The sequence below is a fragment of the Somniosus microcephalus genome, chromosome 4 (assembly GCF_052327205.1).
Source record: "Somniosus microcephalus isolate GS21.2 chromosome 4, FLI_Smic_1.0, whole genome shotgun sequence".
Classification (NCBI taxonomy): Eukaryota; Metazoa; Chordata; class Chondrichthyes; order Squaliformes; family Somniosidae; genus Somniosus; species Somniosus microcephalus.
The window spans coordinates 37,258,963-37,272,651 of record NC_140990.1 but is presented as its reverse complement, the minus strand read 5'-3'; the positions used below and the strand labels follow the sequence as shown (position 1 = coordinate 37,272,651).

At 48.3% G+C, this 13,689-nt stretch overlaps 1 pseudogene; it reads right to left on the bottom strand.

Annotated features, from left to right (window-relative positions):
* Window positions 1–1,409: 1,409 nt before the first annotated feature.
* Window positions 1,410–13,689, bottom strand: part of LOC147118642 (uncharacterized) — a 57,615-nt pseudogene continuing 45,335 nt past the window's right edge.

The window sequence follows — 13,689 nt, the reverse complement described above, 5'->3', positions numbered from 1 at the left end:
GAAGCTTTCTGCTTTTTAACCTCGTACACTATTTATCTACAAAGTACATCTCTAATTATCATCAACAGCAAGCTGCAATATCACTTATTGGAATATGATTGTTTGACTAAGTAAGAGCTTAGCCAAAGAACTACCTGCAGTTATTTTACAAATATAGTATTTTCTTACTTTAAGCAAACCCTTTGAAGTTTTCTTTTGCCGTTTACTTTTTGTTGTGTGTTTTTTTCTCTTTAGGTCCCTGCACACAACCAAAGCATTCTCAGCTGAGGGAACAGGTGGGCAGCTTGCTCTGATCCTGCCATTCTACTGTGACCCATGGGGTCTCACCCTCCAAATGGACTTCCTTGTGGGGACACGCTCACTTTCTGTTGACCCCCTCTTTCTTCCCGACAGTCCAGTGGAGATTAAGGATTTGCCGTGTGAGGGAGAATAGGCATAAACCCACATCCCACCATTCTTTGGTGCCATTTGTTGAGCTGGCATGCTGTGCCCATCTCTGTTAATGACTGCTGATGTTCTTCAGTTTTTTGAAGCAGAAACAGTGTCCCCAAAGAGCTACTTGTGCTTCAAAAGAGTCGAGCCGCTCGGCCAAACAGCCACGTCGACTTTCAGTCCAACATATAATCCATCGATCGATCACTCATTTCATTCATTTAGTAACGGCAGATTTTACTATCTTACACCACATTCTGTGTATTTAAGATAGTATCTGACGACTATCTGAATTTATGTTGATAAATTATTGGGAGGGTAGAAGTGGTGCAATGCTCAACACTAAGAGTCGGACTGTTTCCGATTCACCAATTGAACACTTTGCTCTCACCAACATGCACAGTCCCTTTAAATGTGCTGCGCGGTTTCTCTCCCAGTGGCAGGAGCTGGTGAGCAGCCTGCGCAGGGCCTCGCCATTGCTGCACCACCATGCAGCCGCGCACCTTAGGGGCAACATTGGTGTGCGGCCCTCAACAGCTCACCACAACTTGTTAAGTGGCCCTCCAGCCTAAATCATTGCCCACCCCTGCCCAAAACCATCTTTAACGGGATTCTGCCTCCTGACGGAGCTGGAAAAGATTTTGCCATTATTACCACAATTGAGTGCCATCTTCTTTTCCAAAGATCTCTGAGCTTCTCTAATGGCTGCTTTTGTCTCCCTCAACTGTGGGTGACATTTCTCTCTATTCCCCTGTAAACTGAATTCATCTTGATCTGAACTGGGTTCAGTGTAAGATAGTTCAGGGAGTCAGGCATCATTCACCCCTAGACCTACGCTGGCCGGTAAAACCCCAGTCATTTCCTTAGTAAGGATTCCTCTGGTTCCTCACCATATATTTGTCAGGATACCGAAACCCAGCTTTCTTACCGACCACTCCTGGGGGCCCCACTCCCTGAGCCTACAAGCTTCAGCAGGGTCAGTGGTGGAGTTCCACAGCAGGAGCGAACCCAACTGTCAGAATGAACATGGTTTGGTCCTGGATGTGATTAACAGCAGCATTAACAGCAGAATCCAACCCCTGCCGACACTTGTGAACTTGCTGGTGCCTCAGCAGGTTGGATGACTGAGTTAATCCCTTCCCACACACGGAGCAGGTGAATGGCCTCTCCCCAGAGTGAACACGCTGGTGTGTCAGAAGGTGGGAAGTGCTGTGGAATCCATTTCCACACACGGAACAGGTGAACGGCCAATCCCCAGTGTGAGCACGTTGGTGTGCCAACAGATCCTTCTTGCTTTTAAAGCTCTTCTCACAGTCATAACATTTAAAAGGTCTCTTATCTGTGTGAACAAGTTGATGTTCAGTGAGGCTGGAAGAACAAGCAAATTTCTTCTCACACATGGAGCAGGTGAACGGCCTCTCCCCAGTGTGAACTCGCTGGTGTGTCAGAAGGTCGGATGGACGAGTAAATCCCTTCCCACACACAGAGCAGGTGAAAGGTCTCCCCCCAGTGTGAAGTTGCTGGTGTGTCTTAACGTGGGATGAACAAGTGAATCCCTTCCCACACATGGAGCAGGTGAATGGCCTCTCCTCAGAGTGAATTCGCTGGTGTTTCAACAGAACCGGTTTGCTTTTAAAGCTCTTCTCACAGTCAGAACATTTAAAAGGTCTCACATTGGTGTGAACAAGCTGGTGTATCAGTAGATGTGTTGAATTTGTGAATCCCTTCCCACACACGGAGCAGGTGAACGGCCTCTCCCCAGTGTGAACTCGCTGGTGTGTCAGAAGTGTGGTTGAATTCGTGAATCCTTTTCCACACTCAGAGCAGGTGAATGGCTTCTCCCCAGAATGAATTCACTGATGTGTTAGCAGATCCTTTTTGCTTTTAAAGCTCTTCCCACAGTCAGAACATTTAAAAGGTCTCTTATCAGTGTGAGCAAGCTGGTGTCTCAGCAGGGTGGATGAACAACTGAATCCCTTCCCACACTCAGAGCAGGTGAACGGCCTCTCCCCAGAGTGAACACGCTCGTGTGTCAGCAGATGAGTTTTGCGTTTAAAGCTCTTCTCACAGTCAGAACATTTAAATGGTCTCATATTGGTGTGAATAAGCTGGTGTTCCAGTAGATGGGATGAACCAGTGAATGCCTTCCCACACACGGAGCAGGTGAACGGCCTCTCCTCAGAGTGAACGTGCTGGTGTGTCAGCAGAGCCTTTTTGCTTTTAAAGCTCTTCTCACAGTCAGAACATTTAAAAGGTCTCACATAGGTGTGAACAAGTTGGTGTCTCAGTAGGTGGGATGAAGAAGTGAATCCCTTCCCACACACAGAGCAAGTGAATGGCCTCTCCCCAGTGCGAACTCGCTGGTGTGTCAGCAGGTTACATGACTGAGTGAATCCCTTCCCACACACAGAGCAGGTGAATGGTCTCTTCCCGGTGTGACTGCGTCGATGAATTTCCAGCTCAGATGGGTAATGAAAACCTTTCCCACAGTCCCCACATTTCCACGGTTTCTCCTCGGTGTGACTGCGCTTGTGTTTCGCCAGGCCAGAGGATCGACTGAATCCTCGTCCACACAGAGAACACGTGTAGTTTCTCCCCACTTTTTGCTTCCATGTTATGTTTGATGATATTCAGGTCCCGATGAATTGAGTGACTCTGTCAGATCTTGATGTGATGTTTGAGTTAAATTTCCTGTCTACAAATCCTGCCCTTCAAATACCCTGTAAAATGAATATAAAACAAGAAAAAGGGATCATGAGAGAGATCCCAGAAAAACACAAAGGCAGGTTGTGAAATTGAGCTCAATGAATCTGGGAATTTGTGGGGCCGGCACCAGAAAAATGTAACGATGAAAGCTGCTGGATTGTCATTAAAATCCCAACTGGTTCACTGATGTCCCTCAGGGATATGGGGATCGGGTGGGAAAGTCAAGCTGAGGTCGAAGATCAGCCATGATCTTATTGAATGGCGGAGCAGGCTCGAGGGGCCGTATGGCCAACTCCTGCTCCTAATTCTTGTGTTTTTATCAAAGGGAACCTGCCACCCTACCTGTCCCACGACTTCTACCGCCTAGAAGGAAAAGGGCAGCAGGTGCATGGGAACACCAGCATCTGCAAGTCACACACCATCCTGACTTGGACATAGATCGCCGTTCCTTCATTGTCACTAGGTCAAAATCCTGGAACTCCATCCCTAACAGCACTGTGGGAGCACCTTCACTACACGGACTGCAGCAGTTGAAGAAGGCGGCTCAGTACAAAATTATGAGGGGCATAGATAGGGTAGATAGAAAGGAACTTTTCCCCTTAGTAGAGGGGTCAATAACAAGGGGGCATAGATTCAAGGTAAGGGGCAGGAGGTTTAGAGGGGATTTGAGGGAAAACTTTTTCACCCAGAGGGTGGTTGGAATCTGGAACTCACTGCCTGAAAGGGTGGTAGAGACAGGAACCCTCACAACATTCAAGAAGCATTTGGATGAGCACTTGAAATGCCATAGCATACAAGGCTACGGACAAAATGCTGGAAAATGGGATTAGATTAGACAGGTACGATAGCAAAATACTGCGGATGTTGGAAATCCGAAATAACAACAGAAAATGCTGGAAAAACTCAGCAGGTCAGGCAACATCCGTGGACAGAAATTTGAGTTGACGTTTCGGGTTGAACCCTTCTTCAAAACTGGAAAGAAAAGATAGATCGGAGGCAGGGCTGCGATCGGACAATTTCAGATCATAACCTCGGCCCCTATTTCATTTTTTCTTGTAATTTTTCCACTCCTTTCCCCCCCCCTTTCCTTTTGTTTCTCTCTCACACCTGGCAGCTATCTCTTGCCCTGCCAGTACACTTTACACCCAATCTCAGCCTATTACCATCTTGTCTAGCTTCTAATACCTTTTATTGTCTCTTTTTTACTTCTTTTGTTTCTTTTATTCTTTTGTCCGCTCGCAGCCCTGCCTCCGATCTATCTTCTCTTTCCAGTTTTAAAGAAGGGTTCGACCCGAAACGTCAACTCAAATTTCTGCCCATTGATGTTGCCTGACCTGCTGAGTTTTTCCAGCATTTTGTTGTTTTTTTAGATTAGACAGGACTTGATGGCTGGCACGGACGCGATGGGCCGAAGGGCCTCTTTCTGTGCTGTATAACTCTATGACTCCACCTTCTCAAAGGCAACTAGGGATGGGTAATAAATGCTGGCTTTGCCAGTGACGTTCACATCTCTAGAATGAATTTTAAAAAATCTGCATATGTAAAATGGATTAAAAGCCTTTACAGAAATACTTGTTCCTAAAACAATAATCCTTTACATTGTAGGGACAGTGTCTGTTTAACAACCTAATCTCCCCCAGAATCCACCTCCCTTGACAGTCTCACATTGGAAATTGTTGGGTCCTCCTGGGCTCAGAAGTACTGGGGGTTAAACCCAGCAGCTTCTCCTCCATCTCCACTCCAGCTCAAACTGAAGCAACAAAAAGACCTACACAGGCGGCCAAGGACCAACTTCCGCATCCAGCGCCTGCCCTGATACAAGCCGGCTCTGGATTGGCGGTTCTGCTGTGTCGATCCACTTGTGGTTTCTCTGTTCAGGTTTCCTGGTGCCGTGCTCATCAGTCACCTGACAACCCATTGTTAGCGGAAGCACGTCATCCTCGGTCCCAGGGACCGCCTCAGGAAAGAAGATGGCCGCGCATGCACCATGCTGCAGGTGGAACCGGTCTGTCTTTCCTCTACCAAGATGGCGGCACATAACCCGGGCCTTTCACCGAGAAAAAGGCTCACCGTTGCCGTCCGGCAGAACACAGACCGGGCCACGGGATCTCATTCAGGCCTGAGGCCGTTCTCCAACTTTATAAACCCTGCGGCATGGCCTACCCGCAGTTTATTAATCTCCCGACCCCACTCCCGCCGACCTGCAGCTCCGCCCGGCAACCGCGCGAGGCTTTCTCTGTAAAGTCGGTGAGGGACACGTGACCCGGGCCCATGGTCTGTTTGACGGGAGCTTCCGACCAATAGGGAGCGGGCGGGGTGGGACTGGAGGAGCGAGCCGGCGGCGGGTCCCCCAACCAATCGGGGAGCCCGAGGGGCGGGACTAGCGCCAGCTGATTGTCTGATCCGCAGGGCAGCGAGTTTCTTCAGTCCCTTGTTCAGGGCCCGGGGCCAGGGGAGGCTGTGGGCCTTTATTCCCCTTATTGGACACAAGGCTCTTTGTCTCACAACACACTGGCTCAGGTTTTAATACAGACTTTTTAAATTCATCAATAAAAGCAGATAAACCTCGTGCTTCTGTAGAACAAACTTTTTAATATTTGGGAGTAAAAGGACAAGTTTCTTTCCCTCTGGGGAATTTATTATTAGTTTCAGGAAACAACAACCACTTGTATTTATAAAGCGCCTTTAATGTAGTAAAACATCCCAAGGCTCTCCACAGGATCGTTATAAAACAAAATTAGACACCGAGCCATATAAGGAGATATTCGGGCAGATGACCAAAAGCTTGGTCAAAGAGGTAGGTTTTAAGGAGCATCTTAAAGAAGGAGAGAGAGGTAGAGAGATGGAGAGGTTTAGGGAAGGAATTCCAGAGCTTAGGGCCCAGGCAACTGAAGGCACGGCCACCAATGGTGGAGCGATTAAAATCGGGGATGCTCAGAGGCCAGAATTAGAGGAGCACAGATATCTCGGGGGGTTGTAGGGGCTGGAAGAGATTACAGAGACAGGGAGGGGCGAAGCCACGGAGGGATTTGAAAACAAGGGTGAGAATTTTAAGGATGAGACACTTGAGGAAAAGCAGGGAGTGGGAGAGGGTCAAGCCCTTATGGGACAGGGTTGCTAATTCTGTTCTGCGACAGTTACTGGGACAGACTGTATCTCCCCCTCTCCTCCACACAGGGATTTGTGGTAGTTAAAGGGACAGCGATTCTTCTTGTTCTGTGAGATTGTAATTAAAGAGACACTACTCTGAGATGGCTGCGAACTTTTAGTGCCGCCAGCCTTTCTAAAACATCTTCCTTTCTTTGAGGATCTGTGTGAACTCGCTGGTGACTCAGCAGGTTGGATGAACTCTGAAACCTCTTTGCACAGTCAGAACATTTAAAGGGTCTCCCATTAGTTCTGGGGCAGGAGGGATCTGGTTAACAGTGATCACAATATCATTAGGTTTAAAGTAGTTATGGAAAGGGATAAAGAAAAATCAATTGTGAAAATACCCAGCTGGAAGAGAGCCAATTTCAGTGATTTGAGAAGGGATCGAGCACAGGTGGACTGGAAACAAAGATTGTCCAGGAAAACAGTGAATGACCAATGGCAGGCCTTCAAGGCTGAGATAGTTCGGGTACAATCCAAGCATATTCCCATAAAGAGGAAAGATGGAGCGTCCAAAGCTAGAGCTCCCGATGACAAAGGATAGAGAGGTTAAAATAAAACAGAAAAAGGAGGTTTACAACAAATGTCAGGTACAGAATACAGTCAAAAACCAGGCAGAATACAGAGAGTGCGGGGGAAATTGAAACAGGATATAAGAAGGGCAAAGAGACAATATGAGAAAAGATTAGCGGGTAACATAAAAGAGAACCCAAAAATCTTCTATAAACATATGAAAAGTAAAAGGACAGTTAAAGGAATGGTGGGGCCGATTAGGGACCAAATAGGAGCTCATCATACGGAGGCAGAGGGCGTGGCTGAGGTACTGAATGAGTACTTAGCATCTGTCTCCACAAAAGAAGAGGATGAAGTTAATGTCATAGTAGAGGAGGGGGGAGTAGAGAAATTGGATAAAAATGGATAGAAAGGAGGTGCTAAATAGGTTGTCATCACTCAAAGTTAACAAGTCACCCGGTCCAGATGGAATGCATCCTAGATTGCTGAGGGAAGCTAGGGTGGAGATAGCAGAAGCTCTGACCACAATCTTTCAATCTCCCTCAGATATATGGGAGTGGTGCCAGAGGACAGGAGGATTGCAAATGTTACACCCTGTTCAAAAAAGGGGAGAGGGATAAACCTGGTAACTACAGGCCAATCAGTCTAATATCAGTGATGGGTGAATGACTAGAGACCATTGTCAAGGACAAAATTAATTCACACTTGGAGAAGCATGGGTTAATAAGGGGCAGCCAGTATGGATTTGTTAAAGGTAAATCGTGTCTGACTAACCTGATTGAGTTCTTTGATGAAGTAACAGAGGGTTGATGAAGGTAGTGCAGTAGATGTTGTATACATGGACTTTTAAAAGGCATTTGATAAAGTACCACATAAGAGACTTACTCGGGGAATAGAAGCACAGGGAATTAAAGGGCTGATGGTAATTTGGGTATAATTGGCTAAGGGAGAGGAGACAGTGAGCAGTGCTGAGGGATGTTTTTCTGACTGGAGGGAAGTATGCAGTGGGTTCCCCCAGGGGTCGGGATTAGGGCCATTGCTTTTCTTAGTTATATATAACTGACCTGGACTTGTGTATAGGTGTACAAGTTTGAAGTTTACGGATGATACAACACTTGGCAACGGGGTAAATAGTGAGCATAGTAGTAGCAGACTTCAGGAGGACAGAGACAGACTGTGAAATGAGCAGACACAAGGCAGATGAAATTAAATGAGGATAAGTGTGAAGCAGGTGGTTAAGAAGGCAAATGGTATGTTGGCCTTCATAGCGAGAGGATTTGAGTACAGGAGCAAGGAAGTCTTGCTGCAGTTTTACAGTTTTACAGGGCCTTGGTGAGACCACACCTTCAGTATTGTGTGCAGTTTTGGTCGCCTTATCTGAGGAAGGATGTTCTTGCCATGGAGAGAGTGCAGCGAAGATTCACCAGACTGATACCTGGGATGGCAGGAATGACGTATGAGGAGAGATTGGGTCGTTTAGGCTTATATTCGCTAGAGTTTAGAAGAATGAGATGGGATCTCATTGAAAGTTACAATATTCTAACAGGACTAGACTGACTAGATGCAGGAAGGATGTTCCCGATGGTCAGGGTGTCCAGAACCAGGAGTCACAGACTAAGGATAAGGGGTAAGCCATTTAGGACTGAGATGAGGAATTTCTTCACCCAGAGAGTTGTGAACCTGTGGAATTCTCTGCCACACAGGGCAGTTGAGGCCAGTTCATTAAATATATTCAAGAAGGAGTTGGATATATTTCTTGAGGCTAAAGGGATCAAGCAGAGAAAGCAGGGACAGGGTACTGAATTTGGATGATCAGCTCATTAAATGGCAGAGCGGGCTCGAGGGGCCGAATGGCCTACTCCTGCTCCTATCTTCTATGTTTCTATGTTTAAGTGATACACTTTGGGAGAAACAACAGGGAGAGGCCGTATAATCTAAATGGGACTATTTTGAGGGGGTGCAAGAGCAGAGGGACCTGGGGGTCCATATTCACAAATCTTTGAAAGTGCCACAGCAAGTTGGTGAGGCGGTTCAGAAAGCGTATGGGATACTTGGCTTTGTAAATCGGGCCATTGAATACAAAAACAAGGAAGTTACACTAAACCTTTACAAATCACTGGTTAGGAACATAGGACAGGAGGCCATTCAGCCCCTCGAGCCTGTTCCACCATTCAATGAGATCATGGCTGATCTGTGACCTAACTCCATACACCCACCTTTGGCCCATATCCCTTAATACCTTTGGTTAACAAAAACCTATCAATCTCAGATTTAAAATTTACAATTGATCTCGCATCAATTGCCGTTTGCGGAAGAGAGTTCCAAACTTCTACCACTCTTTGTGTGTAGAAGTGTTTCCTAATTTCACTCCTGAAAGGATCTGGCTCTAATTTTTAGACTATGCCCCCAGTCCTAGAATCCCCAACCAGCGGAAATAGTTTCTCTCTATCTACCCTATCTGTTCCCCTTAATATCCTGAAAACTTCGATCAGATCACACCTTAACCTTCTAAATTCCAGGGAATACAACCCTAATTTGTGTAATCTCTCCCCGTAACTTAACCCTTGAAGTCTGGGTATCATTCTGGTAAACCTACGCTGCACTCCCTCCAAGGCCAATATATCCTTCCTAAGGTGTGGTGCCCAGAACTGCTCACAGTGCTCCAGGTGTGGTCTAACCAGGGTTTTGTACAGCTGCAGGGTTTTGGCCTCAGCTGGAGTCTTGTGTACAGTTCTGGGCACCACACTTTAGGAAGGATGTCAAGGCCTTGGAGAGGGTACAGAGGAGGTTGACCAGGATGGTACCAGGGATGAGGGACTTCAGTGCAGAGGAGGTTGACCAGGATGGTACAGGAAGCTTTCGTTTAAACGGAGGTTAAATGTCCGGAACGCTCTATCCACCGGCAAAATTCAGGAGTCGGTTCAGATAAGTTTTTTTACTTTCCGTTGCTTTTTTTCTCCAGTTGTGGCTCTGCAAGCGTCTAGCTGAAGCTGTTGCTTAGCTACAGAGATGCTTGCAAGCTGCGCCGACTGTTTTGAAGCTGTTGTTAAGCAACAGGGTTTGTTGCTTCAGACGGAGCTCAGAAGCTCCGTATGTTTTAAAATTAGCGCTGGTTTCTCCGGCAGTGTTGATCGACTGGCACCAGCTCGGTCCAGTCAGTGCTGGATACCAGAAAGTTTCCTGTACCATGGATGAGGGACTTCAGTTATGTGGAGAGATTGGAGAAGCTGGGATTGTTCCCCTTAGAGCAGAGAAGGTTAAGAGGAGACCTAATAGAGGTGTTCAAATGATGAGGGGTTTTGATCGAGCAAGTAGGGAGAAACTGTTCACTTTGGCAAGTGGGTCGGTAACCAAAGGTCACAGATTTAAAATAGTTGCTCAAAGAACTAGAGGGGAATGAGGAGAATTGTTTTCACACAGAGGGTTGTTAAGACCTGGAACGCACCATCTGAAAGGATGCTGGAATCAGGTTCCACAGGAACTTTCAAACAGTAATTGGACATGTACTTAAAGAGGACTAGTTTGCAGAGTTCTGGGGATAAAGCTGGGGTTTGGGACTAAATTGGACAGCTCTTTCAAAGAGACACAATGGGCCGAATCACCTCCTTCTGTGCTGTTAGATTCTGTGATCAGTGTGAAGTCGCTGGTGTCTCTTAAGGCTCTTAGAGCTTTTAAAGCTCTTCCCACAGTCAGAACATTTAAAGGGTCTCTCGTCAGTGTGAACAAGCTGGTGTGACAGCAGGGTGGATGACACAGTGAATCCCTTCCCACACACAGAGCAGGTGAATGGCCTCTCACCGGTGTGAACTCGCTGATGTCTCTTCAGATCCCTGGCGCTTTTAAATCTCTTCCCACAGTCAGAACATTTAAAGGGGTTCTCTCCTGTGCGAACTCGCTGATGTGCCAGCAGGTTGGAGGACCGAGCGACTCCCTTCCCACACACGGAGCAGGTGAATGGCTTCTCTCCAGTGTGTAGGTGTTGGTGTCGCTTTAACTCTCCGGAGCTTTTCTTCTTCTTCTTAGGCAGTCCCTGGGAACCGAGGATGACTTGCTTCCACATTAAAAATGAGTTCGCAGGTGACTGCTGAGTCCAGTGTGGGACCACAGTCTCTGTCACAGGTGGGGCAGACAGAGGTTGAAGGGGCGGGTGGGTGGGGTGCTTGGGTTGACGTGCGCTCCTTGCGCTGCCTGCGCTTGGCTTCCGCTTGCTCCCAGCAAAGAGACTCGAGGTGTTCGGCGCCTTCCCGGATACTTCTCCTCCACTTTGTGTGGTCTTGGGCCAGGGATTCCCAGGTGTTGGTGGGGATGCTACACTTTTTCAAGGAGACTTTGAGGGTGTCCTTGAAGCGTTTCATCTGCTTACCTGGGGCTCTCTTGCCGTGTCGGAGCTCCGAGTAGAGCGCTTGTTTTGGGAGTCTCGTATCGGGCATGCGGACAATGTGACCCGTCCATCGGAGCTGATTGAGCGTGGTCAAAGCTTCAATGCTGGGGATGTTGGCCTGAGCGAGAACACTGATGTTGGTGCACCTATCCTGCCAATGGATTTGCAGGATCTTGCGGAGGCAGCATTGGTGGTACCTCTCCAGTGCTTTGAGGTGCCTGCTGTACATGGTCCATGTCTCTGAGGCATAAAGCAGGGCGGGTATCACTACTGCACTGTAGACCATGAGCTTAGTGACGGGTTTGAGGTCCTGATCTTCAAACACTCTCTTCCTCAGGCTGCTCTGGCACACTGAAGGTGGTGTTGGACTTCGTCATCAATGTCTGCCCTTGTTGACAGTAGGCTCCCGAGGTATGGAAAATGGTCCACGTTGTCCAAGGCCTTGTCATGGATTTTGATAATCGGGGGGGCAGTACTGTGTGGCGGGGGCAGGTTGGTAGAGGATCTTTGTCTTATGGATGTTTAGTGTAAGGCCCATGCTCTTGTACGTTCCAGTGAAGGTGTTGATGATGGTTTGGAGTTCGACCTCCGAGTGAGCGCAGACGCAAGTGTCGTCTGCATACTGTAATTCAACGACAGAGGATGGAATGATCTTGGATCTGGACTGGAGGCGACGGAGGTTCCCCGTTTGTTCTGTAGATTAGCTCCACTCTAGTGGGGAGCTTACTGAGGGTGAGATGGAGCATTGCAGCAAGGAAGATCGAGAAGAGCATTGGTGCGATGACACAGCCTTTCTTGACCCCGGTTCGTACGTGAATTGGGTCTGTGGTGGAACCGTTGGTCAGGATCAGGCAGAGGATGGTGACAAACTTTTGAGGGCAGCTGAATTTGAGGACACTCCATAATCCCTCACGGTTGACAGTGTCGAAGGCCTTTGTGAGGTCAAAGAAGGCCATGTACAGTGGTTGGTGCTGTTCCCTGCATTTCTCTTGTAATTGACGCGCGGTGAAGATCATGTCCATTGTGCCCCTTAGTGGGCAGAATCCGCATTGCGACTCTGGGAGGAGCTCTTCGGCCACTGAGAGAAGGCGATTGAGGAGGATTCTTGCGATGACTTTCCCTGTGGCTGACAGCAGGGAAACTCCTCTGTAATTACCGCAATCGGACTTGTCACCTTTCTTGAAGATGGTCACAATTACGGCATCTCTGAGATCCCCTGGCATGCTCTCCTCCTTCCAGATAAGAGAAATGAGTTAATGAATTCGTGCCAGTAGTGCTTTTCTGCCATGCTTTAGTGCCTCGGCAGGGATTCCATCTGCTCCTGAGGCCTTGTTGTTCTTCAGTTGTCGGATGGCCTTTTCAACCTCATGCCAGACTGGGGTTGTACTGAGAAGGTGGTGGGTAGCATGCTGCGGGATGGAGTTGAGGACACTCGCATTGAAGACAGAGTCGCAGTTAAGGAGATCTTCAAAGTGCTTCTTCCAGCGGGCACTGACTGCCTCTCTGTCCTTGATGAGTACCTCGCCGTTTTTGGCCCGCAGTGGGGTAGGGCCTTGGGTGCTTGGGCCGTAGATGGTCCTGACTGCGCTAAAGAATCCACATGGTTGTCGGCTAGCTGCTGGATCACCTGGGCTTTCTCCACCCGCCACCTGTTCTTTAGATCCCGAGTTTGTTGTTGGACCTCGGCCTTCAGGCGTCTGTAGAGCTGCTTTCTTACTCTTGAGTTCTGTTGCTGTTTCCAGATCAGGAATGCCCTGAGCTTGTGGCTTATTAGCTCCTGGATCTCCTGGTCATTCTCATCGAACCAGTCTTGGTGTTTCCTGGTCGAGTGACCGAGCGTCTCTTCACAGGTGCTGATTATGGAGGCCTTGAGTGCAGACCAGGCGCTGTGGACACTCTGTGTCTCTGCATCACTGGGAGTTGTCAGGTTGTTTGTGAGGCGTAGGCTGAATACGGCTTTCTTGGCAAGGTCTTTGAGTGCTCCAGCGTTGATTTTCCTACGGCATTGTTTCGGTTGCCGCCGCTGTTTTGGGGCTACGCTGATGGAGATGACAGAGTGGATTAGGCGGTGGTCTGTCCAGCAGTCGTCAGCTCCTGTCATGACGCGGGTGATGCGGACGTCCTTGCGGTTCCTCGCTCGGACGATGACGTAGTCCAGCAGATGCCAGTGCTTGGAGCGAGGGTGCTGCCATGAAGCCTTGTAATTGTCTCTCTGCCAGAACAAGGTGTTGGTTATGACAAGGCCATGTTCTAATCATTTCGACAGGAGGAGGGTACCGTTGGAGTTGGCTTTCCCTACCCCCTCTCTGCCGATCACACCTCCCCGTGTGGTAGCTGGTGTGCAACGGCCACCCCACATTAAAAGAATTCACACACAGGCATCTCCCACCCTTTAAAATGAAGTTCGGGACCTGGAACGTCAGGAGCCTCATGGACAACCCCAACAGTGACAGACCGGAACACCGTACTGCCATCGTTGCCGGGGAGCTCAGACGTTTCGACATTGA